General features: G+C 39.3%; 1 pseudogene; it reads right to left on the reverse strand.

Annotated features, from left to right (window-relative positions):
* Positions 1-1,423: 1,423 nt before the first annotated feature.
* On the reverse strand, positions 1,424-16,117 carry LOC102020700 (annotated as a pseudogene).
* Positions 16,118-17,506: the final 1,389 nt, after the last annotated feature.

A 17,506-nucleotide genomic window follows, 5' to 3' on the forward strand; every position in this document is an offset into this window, starting at 1 on the left:
GGAGCCTCAGGTGGGGGTGGCTCTGGGACATTACGCACTTCCTGTGCAGTGCTACAAAATGTTCTCTTGCTAGCAAGGGCTCACATGTGGCTGCCGATTCCCTCTGGACTTGGATGCGTCTGGATCACATACACATAAACTCAGAGAAGTGTCCCTGCAGTAAAAGCCAAGAATACCATCTAAGAACTTACTGCTTTCTGTGAAATTAATTGACCCTGGGCTTGGCTTCAAGCTTTGAAATTATGTAACAATGTATCCAATTGGTACCATACCTCTGAATTCTGTGTCTCCATCCTTCCTAACAGGGAGTTCCCCAGCCCCTCCTCAGTCTAGTGTTATTTTTTGGAGGTTAGCCTTCCAACTAGGCAGATAGGATATGAGATCCTAGGTAAAATAATGGAAATAAACAACACTTTAAATTTTCAACAACATAATTTTCCTTTAAATTCTTTCATTCATTAAACTAGGGCCAAGCAGTTTGGTACAAAGTGGGTTGAAGAGAACAATCATGAAAAGAACTCCAAAAAAGGAGGAAATTTATCTCATTTTTTAAAAATTTAGCTTCTCCTGTTTTCTTTGGCTTTATGACCTCCTGCCATGTGAGAGAGCTAACACAACTTCTGTTTGATGGCGATAACTTTGGAGAATCACACACAAGTTCTCGGTTTTCTCAGGGGCTTAAGAGGGCTGTGCTTTTTGATGTTTTACCTCACATAAGCCTGATAAGCAGAGATGGCTGTGATAAAGGAGTGTGACGCGAGGCGATAAGAATTCAGGGATGTGGCATGGGTTATGTCCTCCACAGAAGGGAAGATTCTCCTATCCGTCCTCTTTAAGTTCTTAAGGACAAAACAATATTCCTAACCAAACAGAACCTTCTAAACATTCTGTGGCTGTTGTCTGAGACCAGAATGCTTTGCTCTAGGATCTTTTCTTTACTTAAGTTTTTTGTTGTTTTGTTTATTTTGTTGTTGATGATAGAGTTTTTAATAAAAGATAACATTCCCTATTAAATATTCAAGTTGCATTCCTTTAATAGAAACACTTTGTAACTGAAACAGCAAACAAGCAAAAGTCATCATCTGTGTGGGCCTCAGTGATATATTTTGCATGTATGAGGATTCCAGCCCCCATTTCCCTTTTCCTTCCAGCCTGGCCTGTCCCACAGGAAATCCATGACTCACACACAAATGTGGATTCTAACTCCAACCTATCCCTTATGAATCCCTTACCTGCCCCAGCTTCCAAAAGGAAAAGGTTCGAATTCACCTTCACCCACCTGTATGTTAAGGTAGCAAATGCTTCCCTGGCACAGGGGCCTTAGCAGAGCGTGTGGTAACAGGCAGCACATGGTCAGTAACAGTGTCAGTGCCCTGGGTGCCATGCTGTTCCCCCAGTCCTTCTTTTCTCTGTCCAACACAGGTCAAAATCGAAGCTGTGTGCTTCTGCCTTCTTTGTGAAAGGTCTTCCCTTCCCTTTCCTCTCGGTTCTCTGTAACATGTGCTTTAGCAATGGGTGAAGGAAACCGAGGCTGCTGTGAAGCGGGGCCACGGCACTGCACTATGGGACTGCAGTGGTGGACGTGTGAGCTGAAACACAGCAAAGCACTGCGGTGACGCCGGCCCAGGGTGGTGTTGGAGCAGAGCTGGAGCCCCTTCCCGTAGACACCGCATTGCTAACCCGTTCCCACAAAGGAGAGTTACACTACTACACATGTACTGAACTGGCCACTTACACTGTAAAATATAAGGAAGCAATGGATCCACCTTTTATTGTCCATACAAATTGCACATTCTCTTTTCCTCTGAGTTAGGAGGAAAAGCAAGAGCTCATGTAACTCAACTGTCAGTGTCACCTGAATTACATCATCTCAGTCTGGCTATGTTACCAATAGATAATCCAACATAGTTAATATTCACTAATGAAAATGAATTTTATGTCCAAATCATCTCCCCCTTGCAGATATTTCCCAATAAATACCCTAGCCCCCTGTTTCACTTGACTTTGCACTCTAGATAGTCATTTGCACATCCATGGCATCCCCTTGACAATAAGCTGCTTTTTTTTCTTTGAGACAGGGTCTTGCTCTGTAGCCCAGGCTGGCCTTGAACTTGTGATGGTCCTCCTGCCTCAGCCTCCTGAGTGCTGGCATTATAGGGTGTGCCACCACACCCAGCTGACAATAAGGTTCTGAGTCATGCCACAGTCTTCTCTATTTCTCCAAAGCTCCTGGCATAGTGATTCGTATGCAGTGATTCAGCAATTGCTGTTACTCCTCTAAAACAGAACACTGGAAGCGCACACATTCATAGCCCGAGTCTACACGTGGGAGTGAAGAAGGGATTCCTCTCGCCACAAAAGAGTAAAGCTTCCTTTGACATTTTAAAACTTCCTTTCTGTAAATGTGCCTCCAGGCTGCATCATTATTCTATCCATAAGGTGTCTCTAAGGTGCCTGGAGCCAGTCCTTTCAGTTTTAGGACCCAAGTCCCTATCTCAGCTCTCACCTTATTTACCATTGTGACATAAGCACAGCCTTTTACCTTTCTGAATCACAATGTTTCCCTTATATCCAAGTCTCTCCTTTTAGGGATGGTTTCTAAGATCCCTTCATTCTAATGCTTTGTGACGAGCATGAGAATCCGTCTTGTGGCTCTGAGAGATGATGCTAAATCGGGCCTGATCAAGGCCCTTCCCCGAGACTCCCAAGGAGTCACATCAGATGCATTCCTGGCAGGCACTGAGTGAGCGCTGTGACTTCCACAGACCCCAGGTCTTTAGAGACTGTCTTCCTCTTATTCAAGCAAGAATGATAGAGGCCGCCTGCCACATCTACTAATTGTCACCCCACAGCTGTTGACAAAGCCAGCCAGCTTGTCTCTGGCATCATGCAACAGCTCAGATGCAGAATCTTCTTGGATAACTGAAGAGAGAAATAATAGAGAAGCCTAACTTGTTCTGTGTTCAGAGGAAAAAAAATAATTAAAAGATTTTAACCTCAATCACCCTGGTTTAATATGCTTTCTAATATGGAGATTACATTTCTTGTATAAAAGCAAAAGCAGCTTAATAACAAGTGCCCCCTAAATAAAAAGGAATGTAGCCACAACTCAACACATTTTGGAACATAGTAGGCTCATTATGAAGCTTACTTGAGTACAGGTTTTGAAACAGAGAACACACTTTTAATACTGCTCTCATCTCCTATGACCTCATGTGCTTAAAAAACTCATGAGGGCAAAGCTTTTATCTCCATTTTAAACTATCATGTCTTAGTATCCCAGACTTTCTGTCAGAGTACAGTGCTGCTGGGCTTCTACAATGAAAACATTTGTATCTTTCACTTTTGTACTGAACAGGTTCTGAACTATGTGAATAAAAATACTGCATGCAGTGCTGGGTTCTCATCTGGAAAAAAGACACATCTTCAAAGATAAGCAAAGAAGGATGCAGTAAGAAGGAGGAGAGAAAACCTGCATATAAATGGTATCTTTAAAAATGCAAATAGAGAGCATTTTGTACTCATAATCATTCAAATTTCTTTAGTCGTCTTTCAAACCAAGATTTGTTTACTAGAGGCATTACAATTTAGTGCGACAAATTAGACTAAACTTTTTCATCTCGGGTGGTTTGCACATGCACTGATTGAACTAGTATTTCTTCCAAAGATTGCCCGGGAAGATAAATGAACAGGAGGAGCAATTAGGGTAAGGAAAAACTAAAGATTGGCTGACATGATTTAAGTTTACCGCTAAAGCAGTTTGTCATTTTGTCTCTATAATCTCTATCAGAATTGACTAAAACAGTAAACATAAATCATTATACTAATTTATTTCACTACACTGTGGTCTGGGAAAAGAAGATTTTTTTTTTTCTCAGAGACTTTGGGGAATCTAAGCAGCCACATTGAAATTATTTTCATTTATATATTGGGAGAAAAAAAAAGAGAGAAGCAAAGATGAGTATCTTGTGTTCCTCAAAAACAATATTTTCTGGTGTCAAGGCAAGTTATTTTTAGTACACTATGCTAAAATAACTATGGGTTGTGCATTAAAAGCATCTCAACATTGATTGCATCCTTTAAAAAAAAATTTAATTCCTAAGGTAGAGATGTAATCAAATGTACTGCTGAAAGTGATTTTTCACATAGTAGTTAATAAGCCTTTTAAGTTTCCTCTCCGAAGAAACCTCTGCAATCGACCACAGAATGTCCAAGTCCCGTAAATTGTTTGGGCTTCTTTCTGGAACATCAACACTTTTGAAATTAGGACCCCAACTATGCAGCACTGGTGACTCACCAGAGTACAGGTTTTGTCGAAGGCCTTGAACGTGGAACCCACTATGAGCTTAGGGGTAGCACAGTGGCATAACAAGCACAGGGCCTGGGGTTCATTCCTAGAACCACAAAAAAAGGAGTCACTGATTTCTTGGAGATACACACACACACAGACACACACACTTCCAGGTAAAATAAATATTAAAGAAAGATGATTATCAGAAGCAAGACTGTCATATTTTTTCAGGGTTTCAAAAAGCCTCAAAGCTATATATAATATGGAGAAGCTTCATCCTCTCATAATTGCTTTGTGTAAGAGGAACAGCCAGTTACATTTTAAATTTTTAAACTTCTTATTCCAAGATAAGTTACAATCTATGTTATAATGTAAGAGATGATACAGGATTGTACAACAGGGTGGCTACGCCTGATGCAGGAGCTAATATGTCTTCCGGCCAGCTATTGCCGCAGATGGAGACCAGAGGAGGCTGGAGAGCTCACCTGTCACCCGTGAGGGGGCAGCTAAGAAGGGTTTCAGGAATGGGCGTGATTCCAACAAGCAGCCACAGTTCTTTTAAGGCAAAAGCGCTACAAGTAATAGAACAGGGGATGAACAGTTGTGACATGCTGGGAAATGATGGGAAGCACTGATCTTACCAAAGCTCAAGTGATTTGTCAAAAGTATGTTGAAAAATAGACTACAGCAAAGACAAATCATCTGCTCTGCATAAGAAACAACAGAATGAAAAGGCTGCCTCCAGAACAGGAGAACATATTTACCAACTGCACATCTGATAAGGGACCAGTATCCAAAACACTTAAGCAATCCCTGTAACCCAATATTTAAAAAACCAAGTAACCCAGTTTCAAAATCAGCAAAGGATTTAAGTGACATTTTTCCAAAGCAGACATATGCATGTCCAACCAGTGTATAAAAGGTGCTCAGCATCACTAATCTTCAGGGAAATGAGTTTCACCAATTGTTTCACCAATGGTTTGGTTTCACCAAAACCACAGTGAGATACCACTCCACACCAGTTAACATGGCCATTATCCAGAATCAGACAAAATAACAAGTATGGCAGGAATGCGGAGAAATTGGGGCCCTTATACATTGGTAGTGGGCATGTAAACTAACATGGTCACTATGGAAAGCAACATAGAGGTTCCTCACAAAATTAAAAGTAGAATGAAATATGATCTAGAAATTCCACTTGTGAGCATTTATCCAAAAGAATAGAAATCAAGGGCTCACAGAAACAAGCATTCCCCCCTTTCATTGGAACAACAGTAGCCGTAGCCCCCATGAGAACACAAACCAAGTGTCCGCATCAGTAGACGAAAGGACAAACAGTTAAATGTTGATACACTTGGGAAAGCATGCAATTTGTCTTCTACTTAATATTTTTATCATCTTGAATTGCATCACTTCCAAGTATTCAACATTTTTCCCAATCCTCTGGACCCTAAAATCATTTCAAAAATGAACATGTGAAAAAATGTTACTTATATATCCAATGGATTATTGCTCAACTGTAAAAGAAGAAATCTTGCCATACGAGACAAGATGGATGAACCCTGAGAACAGTATGCTAAGTGCATGCGCTGCACAGTTCCACATGTGTGAGGGGTCTAGAAGGGTTAAACTAATAGAAGCAAAAGGCAGAATTGTAGTTGCCAAGGTTTGAGGAAAAGGAGACATGAGGTATTGCTGTTCAACAGGTATAAAGCTTCAGTTACAAAATATGAATATGTTCTAAAGACATGCTATACAACACTGTGTTTATTATTAATAATATTGTGTTGTATACTTCGGATTTGGTAAGAGGGTGGATTTGTGTTATTTGTTCTCACTACAAGAAGAAAAGCAGACTGCAATCTTTAGAAATGAACAGTGATCAGGTACTATATATGAAAACCTGAGAGATGCAACCATGATGCCCCTCAGAGGTAATTTTATAGTCTTAAATGTATCTACTAAATAATATAGCTCTTGCAAAGAATGGCTAGCAGTAAAATTCTCATCATTTTCAAATAAATTCACTGATGCTATAGAATACTTAATAAAGTAAGTTGGTAAGTCATCAAGACAGCTATTATATATATATGCATACATACACATATATGCATTATGAACAATGTAAAAAATAGCTTTTCTAACCAGGCATGGTGGTCCATACCTGTAATTCTAGTGCTCTGGGAGGCTGAGGCAGGAGGATAGTAAGTTTGAGCCCAGCCTGAGAAAATTAGCAATTTAGTAAGATCCTATCTCACAATAAGGGGCTGGGAATGTAGCCCAGGGAGAAGGCTCTGGGTTTAACCTCTAGTTCCACACAAAAAAAGCTTTCTTATAATTCAGTTACAATCCATTAGAAAATGTAATATAAAAATTATTATGTTCACCGTATCAACAACTATAAATACTTGATAGCAAACCTATAATTATGTCAGAAACACCTATTAAACTTTACTGAGATCTTCATGTAGGACCTGAAAAAATGGAACAGTCAGGCATGGTCCAAGGACATTATGTTAAGTGAAATAAGCCAGGCACATAAAGACAGATACCACATGATCTCACTTATGTGTGGAATCTCAAAACACTGGACTCATAGAAATAAAGTAAAAATAAAATGGGGGTCAGGGACAGAAGGAAATTGAGCAGAGGCTATGAAATTTCAATTACACAAGAAGAGTAAGTGCAGGAGAGGTATTATACAACATGGTGACTATTGTTAATAACATACCATATTTGAAAATAAATAAAAGGATAGATTTTAAGTCTTCTCACCACAAAAAATGTTAAGTATGTGCATATATTAATGAACTTGATTGAGGTCTTTCACAGTGTATACATATTTCAAAACATATGTTGAACAAGTGGTGATCAAAATATATGGTTGAATGTTTTAAAAATTGATTACAGTAAAAAAAAATTGCGATTAGTCACCCTCAAAATACTCAAACACACTTATCCCATCAGTCTTGCCACTTTCTGGAGCAGTTCTGGAACTCTTCTTTTGTGTCTTTAGAGATGTGATCCAAAATATGGTGACTGCTGCTGCCAACTGCTGTCCAACAGAAAGGCAGACTGAGGAAAACATCAGTGTGCGTCTGCATCCTCCTTCTTCACCAGTCCGGCACCGGGTCACTTCTGGCTCCACCTCAAAGTCAGAATGAATGGGAAAGGCAAACATTTTGAACAGACTCAGGATATCCAGGCAGCAATGACAGCACAACTGGAGACACTCCCAAGAGAGGACTCCAGCACTGCTTCCCTAAGGGGCCAGAGCAACAGTAAGTGTGTTCGAAGTGACAGGAGATTGTGAGAAAGGATTAATAGCAATGTGTCTTTTACTCAATTTTTAAAATTTAAATATTCACCATTTGTTCTGAAGCAAACCTCACACATGGTAAATATGTACGATTTTTACTTGTCCATTAAAAATAAAATAAAATCCATGTTCCAGGAGGCAAAGATTAAACATGGTAATCACTGGGGAGCTCATCTTTAGCCAACAATGTAATCATATCAAAATCCCAAAGAGTTTGAGAGAGAAAGAGAGAGAGAGCAGAAAATTACATACAATTGTACTTGTTTAGCTACCACAAATGCACATGGCACGTAAGAAGTAGCAAATGTCCTAAAGTAAATGAGCAACAGGAGCTGCTTCTGGGAAGACTGAGATGAGGGAGAAAGTGGAAGAGAGACTTTAGATTTATCTGTATTCTCTTATATGAGAATATATTTATGTGCCTATATTACTTCTACAGGTAGAGATACCTTTATTGTAGTGTAAACATTATAAAATGTTACAACACGCGTGTTGTAAGAAGACTGATGACCCCCCTCTAACAGATATGTCCTAGACCCTAAACCTGGGACCTTTGCCTAACCCACAAAAAGGGCTCTGTAGTGTGCTCCAATGAAGGATCTTGGAATGGAGAGATTATCTGTGCTGTTGACTCTGAAGGTGAGGGAAGCGGGCGGAAAATGCAACACAAGGAGGCCAGTGGAAGACCGGGCGGGGTTGTTGTTTTGTTGTTTTGTTTTGTTTTGTTTTAGTTTTTCTATTTATTTGTTCTGTTTTGTTTTGGTGCTGGAAGTTAAACCCTGGGCCTTGTGCAATTCAGTAAGGCAAGCGCTCTACCACTGAGCTACTTTCCCAGCCCCTTTTAAACTTTTAATAAAAAACACTTAAGGCAGCAGATCTGGGACTAAAATTCCGGCATCGTCAGAGGATTTACTCCTAGCGCATGAGGTGACTAGAAGTGAAAGAGACAAAAAGACAAATCCTAAATATTTTGAGTCAATTACCCAATTGACTAAATTATATAAAACCGTGTTCCTCAAACTACTAGGGTTATTTCATGAGCAACATTGAGACTTAAATATTTTGACATTGGGCTAGTTATTAACCTTCTTAAAATACAAGATGAAGATTGATAACCAATTAAAAACACAAGGACTGGGGAACATTAGCCAGGTAGTAAGAAGATTCAGTTTAAATTAAATATATTTCACGTTTATCACCAGAGGCTGATTTCCGTTGTCTGGAAGGTGTGCCCTGTTTAAAAACTAGAGAGCCCTGTGTGCTGATTCCCCACAAACTTACTTAATGATTATGACGACATGGTATATTCTTTAGCATGTCAGCTTTTAATTATGTAAACCATTTCTTAAAGGAGATATGTTTTTCCCCTCTGCCACATAATCTTCTACTTTAGTGGCATCTAGAACTAGATTGATAGAGATTTCTAAAATTTTGGCTAGAATTATATAAAAGAAATTATTCTGGAATTATAGAAAATCATGAAGAAATTATTTAGTGAATCATGACCAGCTTACAACTAAAATGCACCCTTCTTTCTCCCTCTCTAGATTAGGTCCTATTTATGTGGTCTTATTTTTGGAAGTTATAAATCCTTGTGAGAATCTGATGGAAGCTAAGGGACCTAGTACTAAAACTCCCTCTCTCTCTCTCTCTCTCTGTCTCTCTCTCTCTCCCTCCCTCTGTCTGTGTCTTTCATTCTCTCTCTCTGTTTATTACAGTCATATAATAATACTTCAGAGCTTAAACTGAAGATTTTAATTTCAAGCTATAGCCGTGACAAGCTATAATTTTATCGCTTGTTAAATCAGGTTACTAAATCTGTTCAAAAACTCTCTTTGGGCCCATGAATTAGTTGTATTTTTCATAAACGAAAGCTTTTTACACATTGCTCCCAATAAGAGTATGCTGTAGACTAAAAAATAAGACCACATAAATAGGACCTAATCTAGAGAGGGAGAAAGAAGGGTGCATTTTAGTTGTAAGCTGGTCATGATTCACTAAATAATTTCTTCATGATTTTCTATAATTCCAGAATAATTTCTTTTATATAATTCTAGCCAAAATTTTAGAAATCTCTATCAATCTAGTTCTAGATGCTGATTAGCTCTAATGAGGGGAGGAATTATCAGATGCCTAATTGAATGCAATCTCTGAGCAGTATGAAGATTGTCATCCATCCTTGGCTGGGGAAATTATCAAATGTCATCTACATAAAATTGTCATGTTTTTAAAATGTGCTTGTACCGTAGAGCTGTCTGTTTCACTGCTAGACTTCCAAGACTCCCTTATGTTCTCTGTGTATGTACTGTACAACTATGAAATTCACTATCTTAAAGATTGGACAAATGTGAATTTCTGATAATTTTGTTTTAAAACATAGTTTAGGTCACATTAAGATAAGTATGGTTCCAATAACAAGCTCATTAAAACAAAAGCATCACCAAGTCCTAGCCAAAATTCTCAGACTTCACTCAAACAGTATTGTATGTAGCAGTTCTTTTCAAGTTCACTGCAACCTGGAGCCACCTGAGGAGTGTGACACATGCTTCACATCACAGCAGTGACCCTCAGCTGCTGGAATGGAGTGGAGGTGGGGAGGGAGCCACAAGCAAGAAGCACTACTCTGCAGCAACACAGTGTCTTCCTGTGGTCCATCTCATAATGTAAGAAGCAATGGAGATATCTACTAGTCATAGAAGAAAGTCCACTCCAGCACCATGCCAAAGAACGTGGAAAATGAGTCAAAGTATTTCTGCTACTAAAGTAGAAGATTACGTAGCAGAGGGGAAAAACATACCTGCTTTAAGAAATGGTTTACATAATTAGAAGTTGACATGCTAAAGGATATACCATGTCATCATAATCATTAAGTAAATTTGTGGGGAATCAGCACACAGGGCTCTCTAGTTTTTAAACAGGGCACACCTTGCAGACAATGGAAATCAGCCTCAGGCACAAAATGAGTTGAAGTAGAGATAGCTATCGAGAAGGTCCATCCTGGGAAATGATACATAGATCTGTGCCTGAAGAAGGTAGATATCTTCCAATGTGATACAGTCTTTGAAACCAGGAGATAACTTAATTACCCAGATATTTGGTAATATGTCAGGCGTGAGGAGATGATAAATGTGAGCTAGACAGGAAAAATTGATCAGTTTCTCTCTCCATCCCAGCTACTGGAAAGCTCAGATTCAAATTTATGGCCCACTCTGCAAAGCAGGCAGAGTCTCACACATTCTGCCCCTCCCCCATTTGTTTCCTCATGGACCTCATTTTCTCATTTCACATTTTAAAAAGTTTATCACTCATTAAAATTACAAATGTCTGTGCTTACCTGGCACTGCACAGTGGAAGGGTTTCCAAAGAGCATGCATGAGTACTTGTGCAGGCGACGCTCCCAGGACCTGGTGTTGCTTATAGCCTTGGGCAGCCTCAATTCTAACAGCTCTGAGACTGTGTAACTACCCAGTACGGCCCGTCCCTAAGCAGCCTTTGCCACTACTCCTTACTTTTCAACAGGTGGATTCAATAGCCATGGATGTAATTATCTGAAAAGTTTGGCCTAATTTTCATTATAAATTTTAAAGCTGTCACCCCAGTCTATTACTTACTCTCTTCTGAGTTTAATTCATGAGTTCTCCAAATCCTGACCAATGTAGTAAGGCAGTAGAATCTCACTGCTGGCCACATGGAAGTGCTCAAGGACCCAGGATGCTTCATGTGGCACCCAAATCCCTGCTCCTGGTGGGGCTTCAGGGGCAATCAGAAAACTACACCCTTCTACTTGCAAAGACAAAGCCTTTTGTGATGCCTTTTGCATCCCCCACTGTTTCAGTTTATCAGGTCAGTAAAACTTGAGTATTTCTCAGGACAAAATCTGCTATTTGATGAGGAAAATGATGGAACCGACTCCCAATACCAAAAATTGAAAAGTTGCTGTGTTTCAGCCTGAAATCCATCAAGGTAGCATAACATCCAGCACTTTCTTTCCTTTCCTTGTTTATTTTGAGATGTTCTTGAATATCAACCAAATAGTTACCTCTGAGTAGTAGGCTTCTTTATCCCATCATCTAATAGTGATTCATTGAGCACTTACTATGTGGCAAACATTATGCTAGGTATTACATACTGCCGTATGGAACAAAAAGTCTAATGAGAGATGCAGATATTTTTAAAGCACATAAATAAATGTGTTCTTACACAGTGTGATAATAGTGTGAAAAGCAATAATTGGAAGCTAAAGCAGAAAATAACAGTGGTGAGTCCCCAGCAAGCAATGCCTTTTAACTGGGAGCATATGTGTGCCTATTTGTTTGGGGCAGACTCCGTTAATATGCCAGTGTCCAAGTGTAATTATTAATAGAGACTCCTTCCCCACTAAACATATCTTGATGCAAATAATAAATTATGACTATCCAAATTTAAACAAAGTGGAAACTCAGTAAAGTGCTAGGTCCTATAAGGGATAATGACTTATAAGTACTTTGGAAAACATCCCGAGGTGAAGATAAGCATTAGCAGTGTAATGGGCTGAGATTAACTTCATTCCTGGCTTGATTTCAAGGGAAAAAATCACAGCTTCTGACATAATGTATTTAAGGGCATGGAATCAATATTACATGAAGAAAAAAGAAGGGAGTCTTAGTAAATAAAACTTGAATCATTTTCCCCATTGTGAAAGCAAAATTAATAGAAGACAAAAATTCTAGGCCTGTGGCATAATGGAAGACTACAAACTTCTTCTATAGGAAAGCAGATGGAAAAGTATATTCATAAAATATGTAAGCTGAAGGAACCTTGGAAATGAGCTCACACACCTCCCACACCTGAGAGAAAAGGATGCCAGGGTGCGCAAAAGTGCACTTGGAGGTTGGCGGTCATTGTATTACACAATGCAAAGAACACTGAACTCGGGTCATATATGCTACTGTCCCTGCTTCTGGGGCCCATTGCTTATTTACTTTGTATCTTGGTTTCCTCAAATGAAATTCCAGACTGGAAACACACACTCCATGCTATTTCCCAGGCTTAGTGTGAATATTTTTTTATTCTTAAATATGGTTTAATACTCTTCTCCATCTCTATGCATCACAATGCCAAGACTTCACTACTTGGGATCTCTCCACAGAGGCTGTAGAGAATGCAAAGGCTGCGGTTTCACTCCCTCTTACTGTGTTTGTATGTGTAAGTGTAATACATATCAGTATATATTGATACCACATCAATACATAATGCCATATATATCACCAAAGAGAACACATTAAAGAACACATCAAAGAAATACAAAAATTTGGCATCATTTCCAAACTTAAATAGTAAAAATAAAAACTGCAAAAGGAGGTGCATACCCTAAATGTATCATATGTAACAACAAGCATATTAAAAAATGTAAATTTACATCCTATTTCTCTAGTCTTGTCATATCACATCAGACCCGTTTACAATGGCAAAACCCTAAGGTACTGCTGTGAAGAGAGCATGTTTGCACTTGCTCTTGGGTGTTCTGCAAAGAAACAGCAGAGCCCAAAGCAAAAGCCTGTTTTGGTGAAACTTTCCATGCCAGTGAACACCAAAGAATCAACTCTTCTCACTGGGGATGAGGCATCAGGATACACATTGACAGACAGTAATTTGGACCTCAGAGTACAGGGTAAGAACAAGAAGTTTTACATTTAAGACATACTCCCTTCATTCAAGTAAAACAGGATTAGTGGAAGGATAGGCAGGTCTGTAACCTGGGAACAAGGAGCTGATTCAGACCAGTAAAGCTACTAGTGACTCAATCAAGTCAGTGAAGAACAGCAGTCAGGCACTAAAGTGTTCAAAGTACCCAATTTGAAAACCAAATACACCCCACCACCCCATCAGTGTGGGGCTGATACCAACTGACTTTAAAAACCTTTGGTCCTTCCAAGTCCATTTGGTATGCACTTTTCCCTTGCTACCACTGGACACATCCTACATGCTTTGTTCACTGTCACCACCTTGAGCACACCATTACCTTGCATGTCAGCTGGTCTGACTGGTACCCAGCTGTGAAGCATAAACTTCAGGTTTTCAGGTCAATTTTTGGATCCAACATGTTTTTAGTGCATGGTGCCAGAAGCTGTGTCCCATCCCTTCCTACCCTTGCCCTTCCCACCCTCTTCTCATCATTTCTACATGAGAGGTGCTTTTTAAATCCCACATTTGAAACATATGACCCAACCCCACCAGGGGTTCATAATTACATGCAGTCATACATGTCTTGTCTGTTGTTCTTGTGAAAAACCTTGTAGTTCATTTAAAGAAATCAAAACATTCACATAATCTCATGCTACCCAACACATGGAAACACGACCACCTCCCTTTTACCAAGATACACCAGAGCAAAATTAAATACTCTTTAAAAGTTTTTTGCTTCCACTTAAATTGCATATTTTACTTCTCTCAGTCCCACCAATAGCACAGAAGTGGTTTCACCACCCTTCATAGCCATCCCACACCAATTTTTAGTAAGCTGAGATTACGGGGACCCTTGTCAAAGCAAGTGAGTGATACAAAGGGCTCCCAAATGCTGTGCACAAATGTGTCTACCAAACAGATGAAAGTAAACAGTGCCCTGGCCCCAGTGCTTCAGGAGTCAGCTCGACATTGCAATGCAGTCTGCATCCTTGCAACTGACAGTCTGGGGAGGGGTGTGAAAGAGTGAGGTTGAAATTGCTTCATATTAGCTCACCCTTTCAACATTAAACAGAGGCCAGGAGGGAAACGGTTCCAACATTTCACCACATATATCTCTTCTTACACAGTCTAAGCTGAGAATGCCATGTAAATGGGTCACTGCGAATGCAGCAATTTAATTTTTCTCTAATCAAAATCAGAAACAAACCAGAATGATCTCACTTCTATTAACTTTTGAAGGTTTACAGCAGTTAAAGTATTTTTGCTTCTAAGTATGAAGGTTAAAAAAATTTTTTTTCATAAAATACAAGAACAACCAATTTTACCATTGAGTAAAAGTAAAAACTGGGATTCTTTTTTAAAATTAGTCCAAAGTGGCATTTAGGAACCTAGCTGTAGGCTGCTGTGCTGACACCATGACAAACCAAAGGGTAGGGCTGGGTTTGGTTTTCTTTTTTGGTTTTATTTTCAGTATCCAAAGCTCACAGAGTTCTGGAAATGTGCCAGTTGTAAGGCGGGAGTCCACCACAGCTATACTCTTTGGGTTAGATGCTGGAGGGTGAGGCACATTTTGCTGGACCCACGTTGACTACCTAGTAGTCATCAACATAAAAAAAAATTCATCATCTCCTCCTTGGTATTCCATTCCCTGGAATCTACTAGATACCACAGGATACCTCCAGTTCCACCAAATCCTTTCCCAAATTGAGATCCTTCTTGTGACTTATCTGTGACAATTTCCAGTGTAGCTCCAAATTTTTTACAGTTGTTAGCAAACCATTCCAAAAGGGGCATGCTTTCAATCAGCTCATGTTCCTGTCCTGTCTCTTTGTCTGTGAAATGAGATTTATCCTTCTCTTGCTCTGGAGTTAAATAGAAAATTTTCTCCTCTTCTGTCCCTTGGCAATGAAGAACATACCTCCAGATTTTCATAGACTATTGGAATCTCTACAGCTCCCATTTCCAAAGTCTTTAGTATATCTTCAACTCCAAAACAGAACTTGCCTGTGTCCTGGCTAATTTCATCAGAGTGTCACTCTGTTATTTCTTTTTGTGAATGAATTTCATGTCAGAGAGGACTTCAGGAGATAACTCAATAGCTTGGTTGAATACATTTTTACCACCATATATGATATCAACTAACTTTAAAATTTTTGAATGCAACCTCTGATCAAACATATTAGACTGACTTAGTTCAGTTTTAAAGTCAGCTGATCCAGCTAAAACAAGACTAGCTACATTCACTTTGTCCCCAGAAATAAACAGCTATACAGCAGTCTCTGCTCTTTTCCAAACATAGTTATGTTGCTTTTCCATTCTTAAAGGGGCAAAACACAAGGCTGACTGGCCTCCTCTACCATGTTTCTTTGGAAGATCCACAGTGAATTTGTGCAGGACTTCTCTTGTATTTCCGTGGAGTGTGCCAAAAAGTGCACCATGCCATCTACTACAATGAAGCCAAACTTGCTGTCGTCTGAAAATAGTGCTGTAAGAGCCTCTGTATGGAATTTGCTGTCACACAAATGCAGTGATGTATTAATTGGTTTGAAAGGCTCAGAATCAGTGTTGACTTTCTGTTCCTTTCCTTCTTCTGTTACAATTGTTCCACAGTAAACCACAGGACCATTTGGAGGTACTTTGTTATAAAGTTTGAGTCTCTGTCATACAGATGTGATGGGTCCCAGGACTGAAAGGTGGTTTACTCGTAACTTAATGTTAGATGCAGTTCCAAACTCATCTGCTAACATTTTTACCACTTGTGAAATCTGGTCTTTGGGAGGAATGATCAGTGATGTCATGCTGGTGCCATTACCGCGGGCTGCCTCCAAGATCTTAATGAGTTTCTGGATCGTCCAGATCTCCACATTGCCATGGGCAGCACTAGAGGTCATCCGCCATCTTCTCGCCTCCTCTCTTTTTTTTTTTTTTTTTTTGGTTTTGGTTTTTCTCCGGTACCGGGAACCGAACTCACGACCTTGCACTTGCCAGGCAAGCGCTTTGCCGCTGAGCTAAATCCCCAGCCCCTTCTCGCCTCCTCTCTAAGGACCCAGTCCTGGGCCACAGCAACTGCTCCTCCCCGGAGGTGGCTCTGACATAGAACACCTTCATGTGAATAGTAAATAAAGTTGCATGAGGTACAAACGGTTTTGACTATTTAGTTATTGTTAGCAACATATTCATTAATTTCAACCCTGTCCTAAGCAAAAAAGACCTAGTGCAACCAAGAAATTACAGCAAGATACTTTCATGTCCTCTGCTGTTGAATAGAGTAGATTCTGATTTGGGTTTTGTAGTTCTCATATTTCTTCTTTCTTTGACCCTTTAAAATACATCAAGTTAAATACACAAAAAAGATACTAATTAAGCAATTGACAAGCATTAGGACTTCCTACCACTGTGGTTTGGGCTGAGGAGGCCGTACCTAGAAAAGACACACATCCATCAACTGAGGAATGGATAAAAAAGATGTGATATTTTTATATAATGGAGTACTACTCAGCTATAAAGAAAGATAAACTCGAGGCTTTTATAGGTAAATGGATGCAACTAGAGACCCTATTCATAAGTGAAATAAATCAGACACACTTGTGTAAACATCGTATTGTCTCCTTAGTGTAAGAAACTAAAAGAGTAGATAAAATCTGAAAGGTACAATAGATATTGTGAAAGGGAAAGAAACTGCTCAAAGGAAGGAACAACTGGGATGATGGAAAGGAAAAAAGAAAAAAAGAAGGAAGGGAGAAAACATATATACATACACAAGATAGCGAAGATATTGTACTACTAATTTCTATTGATTTATTCAAAGGAATAGTTAATGCTTAATTTTTTTATCAAGTTTGCATGCCTATATCTGGTAATCTGAGCAAATACTTTGAAGATCACAATATACAATATAACAACCATTGTTGATTTCCTATCTGTTTTGAAATTCTGTATCATTCTTAATGTTTTTTATTATTTTTTATTCTCTTTAAAATAAAAAAAAGGCTTTTCAAGAGCCTGGCAGTCACTCTGTGCCATAATAACCATTCCTACAAGGGTATGTCTGACTTTCGATTTGTGTGACACACATTTTTAATTGTCACTTCCATAAATAACATCTCCCAGCTGCACCAGAAAGCAATAAAGTTACCTGTCTAAAAGAAAAAGACGCACAAATGTCTCCCTCATAGGACTGGATCACTATAGATATAAACAGGCTAAACAACTGAAACAACCAAACAAATTAA

Source organism: Chinchilla lanigera, unplaced genomic scaffold (genome assembly GCF_000276665.1).
Source record: "Chinchilla lanigera isolate Chin_1 unplaced genomic scaffold, ChiLan1.0 scaffold00120, whole genome shotgun sequence".
Lineage (NCBI taxonomy): Eukaryota > Metazoa > Chordata > Mammalia > Rodentia > Chinchillidae > Chinchilla > Chinchilla lanigera.